Source organism: Procambarus clarkii, chromosome 39 (assembly GCF_040958095.1).
Source record: "Procambarus clarkii isolate CNS0578487 chromosome 39, FALCON_Pclarkii_2.0, whole genome shotgun sequence".
Classification (NCBI taxonomy): Eukaryota; Metazoa; Arthropoda; class Malacostraca; order Decapoda; family Cambaridae; genus Procambarus; species Procambarus clarkii.
Genome location: NC_091188.1, coordinates 29,768,384 through 29,782,893, shown reverse-complemented (window position 1 = coordinate 29,782,893; position 14,510 = coordinate 29,768,384).

Below are 14,510 nucleotides of genomic sequence, written 5' to 3'. Positions count from 1 at the left end.
CCTGATTACTATATTCCGTATACTCCGCTAAGGCTCGGGCCATATCCCCTTATTGTATTACCCGTATGGTCAGCTGCAAATATAGGGCCTCGGATCTTGTTGTAATTACAAGGTGTCGTGAAGGCCCGATAAAGAGCCAGGGCGAAGGCTGATTTTACATTTCGACAAAATGTGTTTTTAATAGTATATTTTTTATGGAATGTGATTTGACGAGGATCAACTGAACTGAACTCTTCACCTCACAGTACATAATTAAATATTCCTTTGTATTTGTAATTAAAACTATGATATTTATTATCCGAAATGACATCAAATTATCATCAAACGTTTGATATAACGCACTCATCCCAATTTATGGTTTCAAATTTTGTCAAGCGTTTGTAAAGTGATTCGTTCGCACACCAAATGTTATTGCTATTAGATTATATATATATATATATATATATATATATATATATATATATATATATATATATATATATATATATATATATATATATATATATATATATATATATATATATAATCTAATAGCAATAACATTTGGTGTGCGAACGAATCACTTTACAAACGCTTGACAAAATTTGAAACCATAAATTGCGATGAGTGCGTTATATCAAACGTTTGATGATAATTTGATGTCAATTTTTTCCATTGATTACTTTATTTTGTTGACTATCTCTGATTTGTATGAAGGTGGATTTGATATTTTCCTTACCTGACGTACAATTTAGTGCAAGGATTATGCGTGATTCAACTAATTGCATGACTCTTCCTCCAGCTGCATTGTCTACCTCAATGCAACAGTTGCATTTTTGACCCGCACCATGTCTACTTTCGGATCTCAAAGCCAGATCCCCCTGTTGTGTTCCCTAGTGTATTCAGCTAAGGCTCGGAGCTTGGGTCCTTGTTTTATTCGCCGGGTGTTCAGCGGGAGCTGGCAACCAAATCCCTCGAGTCAGGAGGCTGAAGAGATGATTGTATACAGATTAGATAGATTCTCTTAACAGCACGACTATGAACATGTCATGTGTTGGGGTTTAGTTAAAGTGTAGATCTTCATTTGTAGTTAATTTCTGATCAGTCCACTCACAGGAAGAAGGAAAGATCAAAGAGGACAGGAAGTAAAATAAGGGTGGATGAAGGAGATAAGGGGAGAATAGTATGCCAAAAGAGAATGATGATTGTTAGAAAAAGGAATAATGGTAAAGAATTTAATATGAAAGACCGTGAGAGGGTTGAATGATTGGAAAAATATAAGTGTGAAGGAAAACTGTAGAGTAAGATGTATGGGGAACGTAGCGGTAGATACACAACTAAGAGGAAGGAGAGAAAAATATAAGAATTATCGTTGTCTTCTCTGTATCAATAATAGTGAAGAAACGTTCCGGATATCAACGTACATATTGGTGGGAGCCTGAGGGTAGAGTGCCCTATTGAGCACCTTAGGAACACCCCACTGATTTCTATCATGCGCTATCTTGTTTGCTCATAAGATAGCATGATCTAACCAAAAACCTATACTTTGCCTCATTACGAAACTTAAGATATCGTAACCTGTTATGCAATATTTTGGAATACAGAGAACATTCACGGCACTGATATACATCCAAGCTCTCAAAACTGCAATCTCTACGATGGAGACAAGAGAGGTATCATATAATATATTTACATAGAAGATATTGAAAGGCTAGGTCCCAAATTTACTCTGTAAAATAACACTATTATAGCGAACGATATGGTATGAATTGCAGAATAGAACCAGTGAGGAGTAGAGGTGTGATAGACACAATCAGAGAACACTGAACATCAGAGGATCACGGCTGTTCAACACTCTCCCAGTAAGTTTAATAAATATTTCCAGAACAAAGTTGAACTTCTTGAATAAAAAAAATTTACACGTTCCAGCAAGAAATGCCTGATGAACAGGGATCAACCAGGTTAGAGCGCGCTCCAAGCAACAGCCTGTTGGACCACGTTATCACAAGTTAAGCCTGGTCCCAGGCCTGGCTTGAGGAGTCTAGAAGGACTCCCAGAACCTTCTCCAAGTAATATCCAGATAACCTTAACAAACTTTATATCACCTAACCTTCGGACCTAACTTAAATACCTAACCTAACCTACCTTCATGGAGTTTGATCAAAATATTTTGAAGTTGGAGGTAATTGGTGGAGCCTTGCCTGTGTGTCAGGACCCTGGCAGGCGGCCCGTCACGTTGTCCCATGACCCATAAATACATGAGAGGTCTTGACTCTGGTAATAGGCTCAGAGATGCGTATGGCGGTAGGTGAGAGCCCGCAGCTACGACCAGTATGGTAGCAGGTTCGAGGCTCCACCAGTATAGTAGCAGGTATGAGGCTCCACCATTATGAAAGCAGATATGAGGCTCAACCATTATGATAGCAGGTATGAGGCTCCACCATTATGAAAGCAGGTATGAGGCTCCACCAGTACGGTAGCAGGTATGAGACTCCATCAGTGTGGTAGCAGGTATGAGGGTCCACCAGTATGGTAGCAGGTTTGAGGCTCCACTAGTATGGTAGGATGTTTGAGGCTCCACCTGTATGGTAGGATACTTGAGGCTTCACCAGTGTGGTATTAGGTATGAGTGTCCACCAGTGTGGTAGCAGATATGAGGCTCCACCAGTATGGTAGCAGGTTTGAGGCTCCACCAGTGTGGTAGCAGCTCTGACCTAGGCTCCACCAGCATGGTAGCAGGTATGAGGCTCCACCAGTATGGTAGCAGGTATGAGGCTCCACCAGTATGGTAGCAGGTATGAGGCTCCACCAGTATGGTAGCAGGTATGAGGCTCCACCAGTATGGTAGCAGGTATGAGGCTCCACCAGTATGGGAGCAGGTTTGAGGCTCCACCAGTATGGTTGCAGGTATGAGGCTCCACCAGTATGGTAGCAGGTATGAGGCTCCACCAGTATGGTAGCAGGTATGAGGCTCCACAAGTATGGTTGCAGGTTTGAGCTAGGCTCCACCAGTATGGTAGCAGGTATGAGACTTTACCATTATGGTAGCAGGTTTGAGGCTCCACCAGTGTGGTAGCAGGTATGAGGCTCCACCAGTATGGTAGCAGGTATGAGGCTCCACCAGTATGGTAGCAGGTATGAGGCTCCACCAGTATGGTAGCAGGTATGAGGCTCCACCAGTACGGAAGCAGGTTTGATTCTCCACCAGTACGGTAGCAGGTTTGAGGCTTCACCATTATTGTAGCAGGTATGAGGCTCTACCAGTGTGGTAGCTGGTTTGTGGCTCCACCATTATGGTAGCAGGTTTTAGGCTCCACCAGTATGGTAGTAGATATGAGACTCCAGAATCGACTAGTATGGCGGCAGGTCGGAGGCTCTATACATAATAGAGTCCATAGAGTTGGTGAGTGCTCTTTTGTAATAGCAACGTTCGCACGTGCAAGAAATTGTAAAACCTTTTTCAACTTTGGTACATTATAACTGGTCGTTGTAGAGGACTGCCTTAAAGTCCCCCTCGCATCTCTCTCCAACTCCCGTTGATGAACTTGATCAACAATCGCAGCATCATTTAAATTTTATATTTTGTCTTATTAAAGAAGCCAATTGATCTGAGGTTATCCTGAGATGGTTATCTCGAGATGATATCGGGGATTAGCGTCGACGTGGCCCGGTCCTCGACCAAGCCTCCATTTTGTTAACATCTCCAGGAAACAGCTCGTGGCAGCTAACTCCCAGGTACCTATTTACTGCTAGTTGAACATCAGAGTGAAAGAAACTCTGCCCATTTGTTTCCGCCTCCTCCGGGAATCGGACCCGGGACCTTAGGACTACGAATCACGAGCGCTGTCCACGCAGCCGTTAGGTCCCTGACCACACATTTACAGAATTATTTGTAAAATCAATGCTTCCTTGTAATTTTATACCTTTTTATGGGTTGTTTAAGTGTTTAAACTTAGCTAAACATACCCATGTTTAAAGAAATAATTGTTTTCAGTTCAGCGTTGAGAAAATGAGACATATTCACTACTTATAAAATCAATTAAGTCAGCCAACTCTCTCATTACGTTCTCGAGAGACTGGGATCAGGCTTTGAGGAAATGGGTACTTTGATTTTGTTGAATTCTTATGCACCTCCCATACCCATCCTGTGGGCGATAATGGTCCCATACCCATTCTTTGGTTTAGATAAGAATTGACAATTTAGACCAAGATTTAAGAGGTCTCGTTGGTCCTGGGTAAGATCATAAGAAGTCAGGTTAAAGTAGCCATCTTTAGGACGAGGGATTTTTAGCTGTCCACCGTTTAGGGATGTTAACTTACGGAGTGTCTTTGTTTCTACAAGAGTTTTATGTTGTTGTTTCAGGTTAAATAGTTCACTGTTGATGGTTTGCTTGAGTTGGATAGGGGTGTCGTACTGGGTCCATTTGTTTAACAGATGCTCCGCCTGCTCTATAAAGGTTTGGAGGGCTTCCTTCTTCTTGTTTAGTTGATGCCGAATGAGCTCTTGCCTATACCTATAGGTAAACTCTGTATTGCGGACTGCTGGGTCATGTGGGTTTATATTGGTGTATACTGGCAGCAGGTTTTCTTTCAAACATGTTTCATTGAATATGACCGCATATTCTGTATTTATTATTTTCTGGTTTAGGGCTTCTATCCCTCTAACTATTTTCTTAGCATCAGGGCTTAATTGAAATAGGAGTTCTCCAAAACTCATTTTCGTACTTTTAAGGTGAAGAAAAGAAGTGATTTACTATAGAGTGTATTACACTTATTTGTATAATTTGCACGACGTTTCGAACCTCCATGGTTCATTCTCAAGTGAACAGATCTTACAATACTAGTTGATTTTATACCCGCATTAGGACAGGTGATAATACAATGAAGGTGAAAACATGGGGGGATACATAAGGGATATTTGTGAGGTGAAACATAGAGGCTGCAGAAGGCTTATTGGCCCATACGAGGCATCTCCTATCTAAACACAAAGATTAATCCAGTGTAATTGGCCTGTTATGTTACAGCCGAATTAAAAGCAAAGGTCAACAAACTGATCGAAACTGTGAACGCCAAGAAATCCGGACTCCACCTGCCAAAGATCATTGGGGAATATAAACCTGGATATGCGTATGGAAATGTCAAGACGCACAAGCCTAGAAACCCACTTCGGCCAATCATTAGCCAGATACCCACACCCACGTACAGACTGGCAAAGCGACTCAACGGCCTGCTGACTCCTTATGTTCCTTGCGCCTTCAGCCTGAAGTCTCCAAAGGAATTTGTTGACTTACTGCGGGGCACACGGGCCACAGGGATAAGAGCCTCGTTGGACGTAGAATCGCTGTTTACCAACGTACCTGTGGACGAGACAATCGGAATGATAGCCGACAGAGTGTATCGTGATCCAGCCTGTACTCCTCTTGACATACCAGAAAATATTCTGAGGAAACTACTCCAAGCTTGTACTAAAGAGGCACCCTTCTTGAGCCCGGATGGGCACATGTATAAGCAAGCAGATGGGGTCGCCATGGGTTCTCCCCTAGGTGTCCTGTTTGCAAACTTCTACATGGGTACCATCGAGCAAAAAGTCTTAGTCGACATGAACTTGAAACCGGCCATATACTGCAGGTATGTTGACGACATTTTTACACAGGTACCTGATGTCAGACATCTGCAGGAGCTGAAGGAGGCATTTGAGCAGAGTTCCATGCTGCGTTTCACTTACGAGATGGAAAAGGATGGGAAGCTGCCCTTTCTAGATGTAACAGTCATGCAAAAGGGCGGAGGTTTCCACACTGCAGTCTACACTAAGGAAACAAACATAGGAATGTGCCTAAATGCCAACAGCGACTGCCCAGACAGGTACAAGAGGAGTGTTGTTAACGCATATGTCGACCGTGCTCTCAGCCACAGCTCAGAATGGAAGCAAGTCGACGAAGAACTCTGTAGGGTAAGGCAGGTCCTAGTCAATAACGGCTTCTCCAATGGTTTCGTCGAAGACATCATAAGAAGGAAAGTGAAAAGCAATGCAACCTCTGAAGAGACAACTAACACAACACCTATACCCCCTATTAGACTATTTTACAGGAACTTCTTTTCCACAGCTCATAAAACGGAGGAAAGGGTCCTGAAAGATATTGTTAATAGAAACGTTATCCCTACAGACAAAAATCAGAGGATACAACTGACGATTTACTATAAAACAGAAAAACGGCCAGCCTATGAGAAACTCTCCAGACACAAAACAGAACGCTTTAAAAGAGACTAACGTCGTCTATGCCTTCAAATGCCCTCTTGGGGACTGTAAGCTCCAAAAAACCCAGTATATAGGCAAGACAACAACATCTCTTTCTAGGCGTTTAACGATGCATAAGCAACAGGGCTCCATTAAGGAACATATAATCTCTTCCCACAACCAAACCATCGCCAGAGAAATCCTAGTAAACAACACAGAAATCATCGACAGATACAGCGATAGCAGGCGGCTTGACGTTTGCGAGGCACTACACATCAAGAAGTCAACACCAGCAATCAACAGCCAATTATTGCACAACTATATTCTACCCACCTCAAGACTCCGCTCCAATATAGAAGCATCTAGAAATATGGACCAATAGGCTTTCTACAAACACTTCTATTCAATATCCATTGTTTCGTGTTCTGTCTTGTGTTGATGAAATTAATACCCTATTAATACTCTTGTTCTGTCTTGTGTTGATGAAATTAATACCCTATTAATACCACATCTTGTTCTGTCTTGTGTTAATGCCACATCACCCCTTCCACCTCACTCAAATGTAGATATAAAATCGGAAATGCGTAAGTTCTATTCAGTTGTGTATTTGTGAACTAAAGTCTTTGAAAATGTAATAAGTTTTACGAAACGCGCTCGTGTCGCGTCAGACTAGAAATAAAAATGAATTTTGGAGAATTGATTTTTGATTTACCTCCAACAGTGAAACAAAATGTACGAAAGATTGAGAAAATTCGTGTTAGAATTATTAATCTTACTTTTTCGGTCATATTTAATAATATATATATATATATATAAATATATATATATATATATATATATATATATATATATATATATATATATATATATATATATATATATATATATATATATATATATATATATGTCGTACCTAGTAGCCAGAACGCACTTCTCAGCCTACTATGCAAGGCCCGATTTGCCTAATAAGCCAAGTTTTCCTGAATTAATTGTTTTTCGACTACCTAACCTAACTTTTTCGGCTACCTAACCTAACCTAACCAATAAAGATAGGTTAGGTGAGGTTAGGTAGGGTTGGTTAGGTTCGGTCATATATCTACATTAATTTTAACTCCAATAAAAAAAATTGACCTCATACATAATGAAATGGGTAGCTTTATCAGTTCATAAGAAAAAAATTAGAATAAATTTATTAATTCAGGAAAATTTAGCTTATTAGGCAAATCGGGCCTTGCATAGTAGGCTGAGTACGACGTTCTGGCTACTAGGTACGACATATATATATATATATATATATATATTCTGTCTTGTGTTAATATATATATATATATATATATATATATATATATATATATATATATATATATATATATATATTGTTGGGGTATTAGTTCTTATTCTTACTCTTGGGTGACCACCAGTTATCTCAAGGTCACTCACCGTAGCCCTGCGGGTCTTCACTCTAATCCTCTCGGCGCCACTGCACGCCAGGAGAGTATCCCAGTCAATCCCAACCGGCCTCTGATTGAGAAGGAGTGGGAACACACTTCTTGTTCACTTAACTGTTGTGTGGCCCGCCCCAACAATAGGGCTTTACTATTATCCACAAGGTCGCCAACTGGTGTTTTCGGTGTCCAGTAACATGTCAGTGGACTGGTTGAATTAGTGGTAGCCTTGGCAAGGTCACACTCAATAGATCAGGAATCAGGCAGGTACTTACTTTTATCACTCTTTGCTTTCCAGTATAATATAGCCACAAGATAAATGGAGGGGATGATATAAACACAAAAGTATTTTGTATTTTACTTAAAATTCATGAAAGATGACACAAGGTTATATCAATAAATAAATCAGCTGATCCTGGCAAGAAATGTTCGTTGCCACGAATAATATGCGCTCTCTAAATGGCAACACCTCCCCCTCTCGTCAATGTCAGAATCAGCTGGGCGCCTCCTTTCCGCGTGAAAGTTTATTGCTTGTTTTCTTGATTCACGCGCGCTGTTTCTTTAAGTTCTCCACTATTACTAGAAACTCGCACACTCGATATTTGCAACCATAGCACGTATTACTTAGCTACACTGTACTCGGGCTCAAACAGTCGTTTCTATAATCAATGTGACAATGACTCACTGTAATGGTTTTACACTGCCCTTCATTCAATGATATTTTATGAAGTATTTAACACTGGAGTTTTCAGTAATTCCTTTCGTGGGCGATAACACAATAATTCACTGTACTCACAAATGATTAATCACTGCATGAACATAGACATATATAATGTATATAAATCAGACATCAATAAATGGTAAATAAATAGTTCCTGGGCACATAGCCTAACTTCCAAATACTGGCATAATATTATATATAATTTATCACTATATGTTCACATCAAATTCTCTAGAAAGATATACAAAACACAGTAAATTTATCACTTGTTCCGGGTGCCTGTACACACCAATAATAAACATGAATATTATAAGTACTCTTGATAGTACTATACTGCACACTGGTGCCTTACTGTGACATTGGTAAGACTTGCTCACGACATACAAAATCCTCAGGCTAGATAATATAGCTGAATAATATAGCTAACTAAAGGGGAATGGGGAGGGAAACTAGAAACACCTACTTCCACCTATCCTCCGATGAGAGTTGAGTTGTAGCTCCTGGTCCTGGTGTCGGGAACGCCCCCACACACACGTTGTCGTGTCCTTCCAGGAAACCACTCGCTGTCCCACCGTTAGCGCGTCTTCTCCGTGCCTTCTTCCCTGCAGGTCCGTGCTTCTCCTCGACTTCTTATAGGGTTGGAGTCGGTCTCCTGGCCGTCGACTTCTCCCAGCAACGGCTGCCGCCTACGTCTCAGCTGCAGTCATCCGGAATCCCAAATAGTCCTCTTCTTCCTCTGCTACCCAGTGGCTCTGTCAGCCACTACGCCGTCACAAATGGGTGAACTGCCTCAGACGTCGCCTACGTCACTGCACAGACTTCACTTCTTCTTGCACAGTACGTGTCCTGGAGCACTTGTTGCTCAATAACCGTCGATTCCCTCTCTGGTTCAACACATGAACTAGGGAAGACCTCACAGAGTACTGGCAGACTTCAGGTGACGCGTAAATCCACGGGAGCGGGAAACAACTGTCAAACTAACAGGACCAATCGTCGCACGTCCAACCTCCTTGACGTGTCGTGTCTGACTGCTGGCGCCAACGCGGCGCGCTGCCCGGACCCCCTTCCTTCGTGACGTCACTTTCGCCACGGGAGGTTTTCATTGGCTCCCTGTGCCACATTGCTGTCGGTGACCAATCAGGTGCCACTGACGTCACACAGTTTTGGCGAGGAAACAGGAGAGCCAGCGCCATCTTGGCTTCCTAAAGGGCCTAAACCACAGGCCAAAATATTACTGTTTCACAAATTTCTTGGCTCTCCGAGAACACTCCACTCTCCCACATATATCAAATTGATGCCTGCGACGTAGAGAACGCTTGGGTAAAGTGGACATGACTCTTACTGCAGGCGTGGGAGAAATATAAGGGGGGGAACACCGTCACATACCCCTCCCCTTAAAATAAGAGTCATGTCTGGTTAGTGTATACGGGATAGGGCATCTGCTACCACGTTGTCCTTCCCCTTGATGTGCTTGATTTCCAGCCGGTACTCTTGCAGTAACAGCGCCCACCTCGTCAGACGTTGGTTGGAGTTCTTCATTTTGTATAAGAAGGTGAGAGGGTTGTGATCTGTGAATACCAGAACAGGTTTCGCCCCTCCTCCCACGTACACATCAAAGTGCTTCAGGGCCATAACTAGCGCCAATGCCTCCTTCTCAACGGTGCTATAGGCACGCTGGTATTTTACAAACTTCTTCGAGTAGAACGCTTCTGGCCTATGTACTTCACTCCTTTCTTGAGCCAACATGGCCCCTATTCCAACGTCGCTGGCGTCTATGTATAGGATGAATCCGGCTGAAAAATCTGGGGATATTAATACCGGGGCCTCCGTCAACAATTCCTTGGTCTTTTCAAAAGACTCTTGGCAGGCCTCTCCCCATCTCCATCGTACATTCTTGGAGAGTAGCTCGGTTAGGGGATGCGCTACCGTGGAGAAATTCCTGCAGAACCCACGATAGTACCCTATCATCCTGAGGTACCTTAGCAACTCCTTGCGCGTTCTGGGCACGGGGTATTCCTTAATGGCGGTTACTTTGTGATCAACCGGGGTGACTTCACCTTGGCCAATGACAAATCCAAGGTACTCTAAGTGAGCCTTCCCAAACTCACTCTTGGCCAAATTTACAGTCAAGTTAGCCTCCTCTAGCCTTCTGAACAATTCCCTCAGTCTCTCCAGATGCGTCTTCCAATCGTCGGCGTACACGACGATGTCATCGATGTAAACTGTGCAGCCAGCGGCACCCTGTAACAGCTCATTCATCATCCGCTGGAAGCAGCTGCCGCTGTTTTTCATACCAAAGGGCAATACCTTGTACTGGTACAGCCCGTCAGGAGTTGCGAAAGCTGATATCTTCCTGGCCTCAGGAGTCAACGAGATCTGGTAGTACCCCTTGAGAAGATCGACCTTGGATACGTACCGCGCACTTCCCACCTGGTCAATGCAATCGCTCACCCTTGGCATGGGGTGAGAATCTGCCACTGTGATGGAGTTCACCCTCCTGTAATCTGTACAAAAGTGGTATGTTCCGTCGCTTTTCCTCACCAACAAGCATGGGGAACTCCACTCACTTTTACTGGGCTCCGCAAGGTCGTTCTCAAGGAGGTACTCCACCTCCTTTCTCATCAGCTCTCGCTTCTCCGGGCTCACCCTATACGCACTCTGCTTGACGGGCCTGGCGTCCCTCACCTCTACCTCGTGCGTTACACTCCTGTGTCGTCGGGGCACGTCGGTGAAGAGGGAGGCATTCTCTCTCAGTAGTTTCGTCAGGTCCGCTCTCTGTTGCCCTTCCAGATGCAGTAGCCTGTCCTTGATATTTGCCAGACTTTCAGTGTTGGTGAGACGGGTGCCATCCGCCCTGGACCACTTTCCTTCCTCCTCCGGGAGTTCTTGGTCCACCTGCACACACAGAACTGTCTTCTGTTGGGGTTCTCGGGTCGCCGTCCCGTCCTGCCTGGCGGTTCCTCCTTCCACAGTGAAGAAAGGTTTCAGGCGGTCTACGTGACACACCTGCTTCTTGTGGGGTTTATCCGGCTTCCCAATTTCGTATGACACAGCTAGGACCCAACCGCCGTAGCACCTGGTATGGTCCCTCGAACCGCGACTCGGTCACCCTACCTTTACCTGGCAGCAAAACCATCACCTCGGACCCGACCTGGAAATCCCTCTGCGTAGCTCTCTTGTCGTACCACTCCGACATCTTACGCTGCGCCTCCTTCATGTGTTTCCCAGCCAGTTCCTTCGCTAGAGTGAGACGTTCTTTGAACTTCTGGACATATTCGTTCACCGTTCCCACGGTCGCTCCCGGTGTCCATTGTTCCCTCAGCATGGACAGAGGACTTCTCACCTCGTGTCCATATACTAGCTGGAATGGTGAGAATCCCAACGATTCTACCACCGCGTTCCGTATGGCAAATAACGCGGGGTAAACAGCCTCATCCCACTCAGCCCCCTGTTCTGCGCAGAACACTCTCAGCACGGTCTTCAATGTGGAGTGGAATCTTTCGATCGCCCCCTGCGACTGTGGTCGGTAGGGCGACGACCGAATCTGAGTCACTCACCAGCCTGTCACTGTCTGTCGGAACCATTTAGACTGAAATATACTCCCGCAGTCTGTCTGAATCTCTCTGGGCATCCCCACCCAAGAGAAAAATCGTTGTAGTTGGCCAGCCACTCCTTTCGACGTCAAACGTTGCATCGGGACGGCTTCTGGAAATCTGGTGGATGCACACATTATCGTCATTAGGTAGGTGTTCCCTCGCTTCGTCCTTGGCAAAGGACCCACCCTGTCAACTAACAGACGCTCGAATGCAGGACCAAACGCTGGAACAGGGATCAATGGGGCCTTCGGTATCGCGGACTGGCTCTTCCCGGCCCTCTGGCACGGTAAGCACGTCTTACAATAGCGCCTCACCTCGGCGTCCATACCTGGCCAGTAAAAGTAATCCCTGATCCTTCGCAGCGTCTTAGTCACTCCCAGGTGACCTACAGAGTCCACGGAGTGCGATAGGTCCAACACGGCCGCTTTGCACTGGGCCGGCAACACTACCTGGTGCCTCGTACTTAGAGGCTCTTCTCCGACCTCCACCCTTACAGGTCTCCACTGCCTCATCAGCATGCCGTCTTGAAGGTAAAAATGAGTAGCCTTCTCAGGGCCAACACGTCCTCCTTTGGCCTCACTAATCAATTCGGGGAACTCCTCCTGCTGCAACTGTCCAAGACGAGTGCGGTCTACCCCTAGAGAACTGGTGAGGGTCACCTGCATCTCACCATTCGGGCTATCTTCGCCCTCCGCTCGTTCTCCGGGTCCTATGAAGAGGTGATCTATTCCCAGGCTGTCGGACGTCTCCTCAGCCCCATCGGATCCACAACCTCCTGGTTCTTCGCACTGTCTCGGCATCACAGCACAAACTGGGAACGCCACCGGTGCGATTCCCTTCTCGTCCCCACAGGCGTTCAACTCTCTGCCTGTCTCCTTGTATTGTTCTAGGCACTCTTTGCCTTTCACAAGATTCGGAAGGACATATCCTCCACATGCGTCATTCCCCAAGATGACCTGTGCCTCCATCTTGGGCATTGATGTACAGACCCCCACCACAAGGGTCTGGCAGCCATAGTCAGAATTTAAAGTTACCTGGTGTAGGGGCATCCTCACTGGGCCTCCCACAGTGGTCACACTTGCCACCCCCACACTGGTATTCTCGTAACCCTCAGGGAACAGGGTTTCACTTACCAGGGTAAAATCGGCCCCAGTGTCTCTTAAGATTTTCACTGGGATGGGGTCTGCGTCCCCCATCCTTACGGTTCCCTGACACACGAATGGGTGAACTTTCTTCTCCCCACTCAGTACGGGTTCATCCCGCACCCTCTCGGCCATCTGGTCCTCGCACCTCATTAAAGCAATGTGTCCCCGCTACTTAGGGCGTCTGCATTCCCGCGCGACGTGTCCGATTATTCCGCAGTTGTAGCAGCGGACCCTCGTCGGAGACCATCCGCCACCGCTCGCCTTAGCACTGCCTTCAGAGGCCGTCGCACCCTGTGTCTTTCTCGCACCACTTGTTGACTCCTTGGTTGCAGCAACAGCTCCCGAGTTCTCCGCTTGGTTCTTCTTGATCGGCTCTACAGCCCCTTTTGATCCTCGGGTGTCCCAACTTGAGAGGTGGGACTTGGGAGAACTCGCTCCTGTCCTCCATCCATCCGTCCTTCTATAATTCCTATTGTTTCCGGCGTATACGGGTGGTCGGTGCTGTCCCTCTCGGCGTGGGCGTAGGGCTTCTTCTAACATGTCGGCTCGGTCGGCTGCGGCCCTCAGGTCCTTTATGTCCGCCTCCTTTACCCTCACCCTGATCTCAGGAGAGAGCACGGACATAAACTTTTCCATGACCATTAGCTCCTTGACCTCTTCGACCGACCTCGCTCCTTCAGAGTCCAGCCACTTAAGGAACTTTCTTTCCATGTCCCTCGCTGTCTCCGCATACGACTTTCCTGGTGAACGGGTACACTCCCTGAACCTCTTCCTGTAACATTCAGGCGTGAGCCTGAAAGAATGGAGCACAGCTCGTTTTACCGCATCGTAGTTGGTGCATTCTTGGAAGTCGAGCATAGTGCAGGCTTCACGAGCTTCACCTGTGAGCCTCCCTTGAACCAGCTCCGCCCACTCCGCCCTCGGCCACCTCTTCAGAGCAGCAACCCTTTCAAAGTGATCGAAGAAACTTTCGGCTTCATTTGGCACAAAGACCGGCAGATCTCGTTCCCTCACTCGTCGGTCTTCCTGTTGCGGCGGAGCAGGGGCCCCTAGTCCTAGTTCAGCTCGCTTCAGCTCCACCTCCTTGTTGGCTTCTATTTCCAGTTGTCTCAGTCTAACCTCTCGCTCGTGTTCTTCCCTGCGTAGCTGTGCTTCTCGCTCCTGTTCTTCCCTGCGTAGCTGTGCTTCTCGCTCTTGTTCTTCCCTGCGTAGCTGCGCTTCTCGCTCCTCACGCTTCAGTTGTGCTTCTGCTTCTCGCTCTTCTTTGCGCTGCTGTGCTTCTTCTCTCCTCAGCTGCGCTTCTCGCTCTTCTCTACGCTGCTGTGCTTCCAGCTGCAGCTTCAATATCTCCAGCTTAACGCTGTGCCTGCTACCGCTGGATCCCCTGCT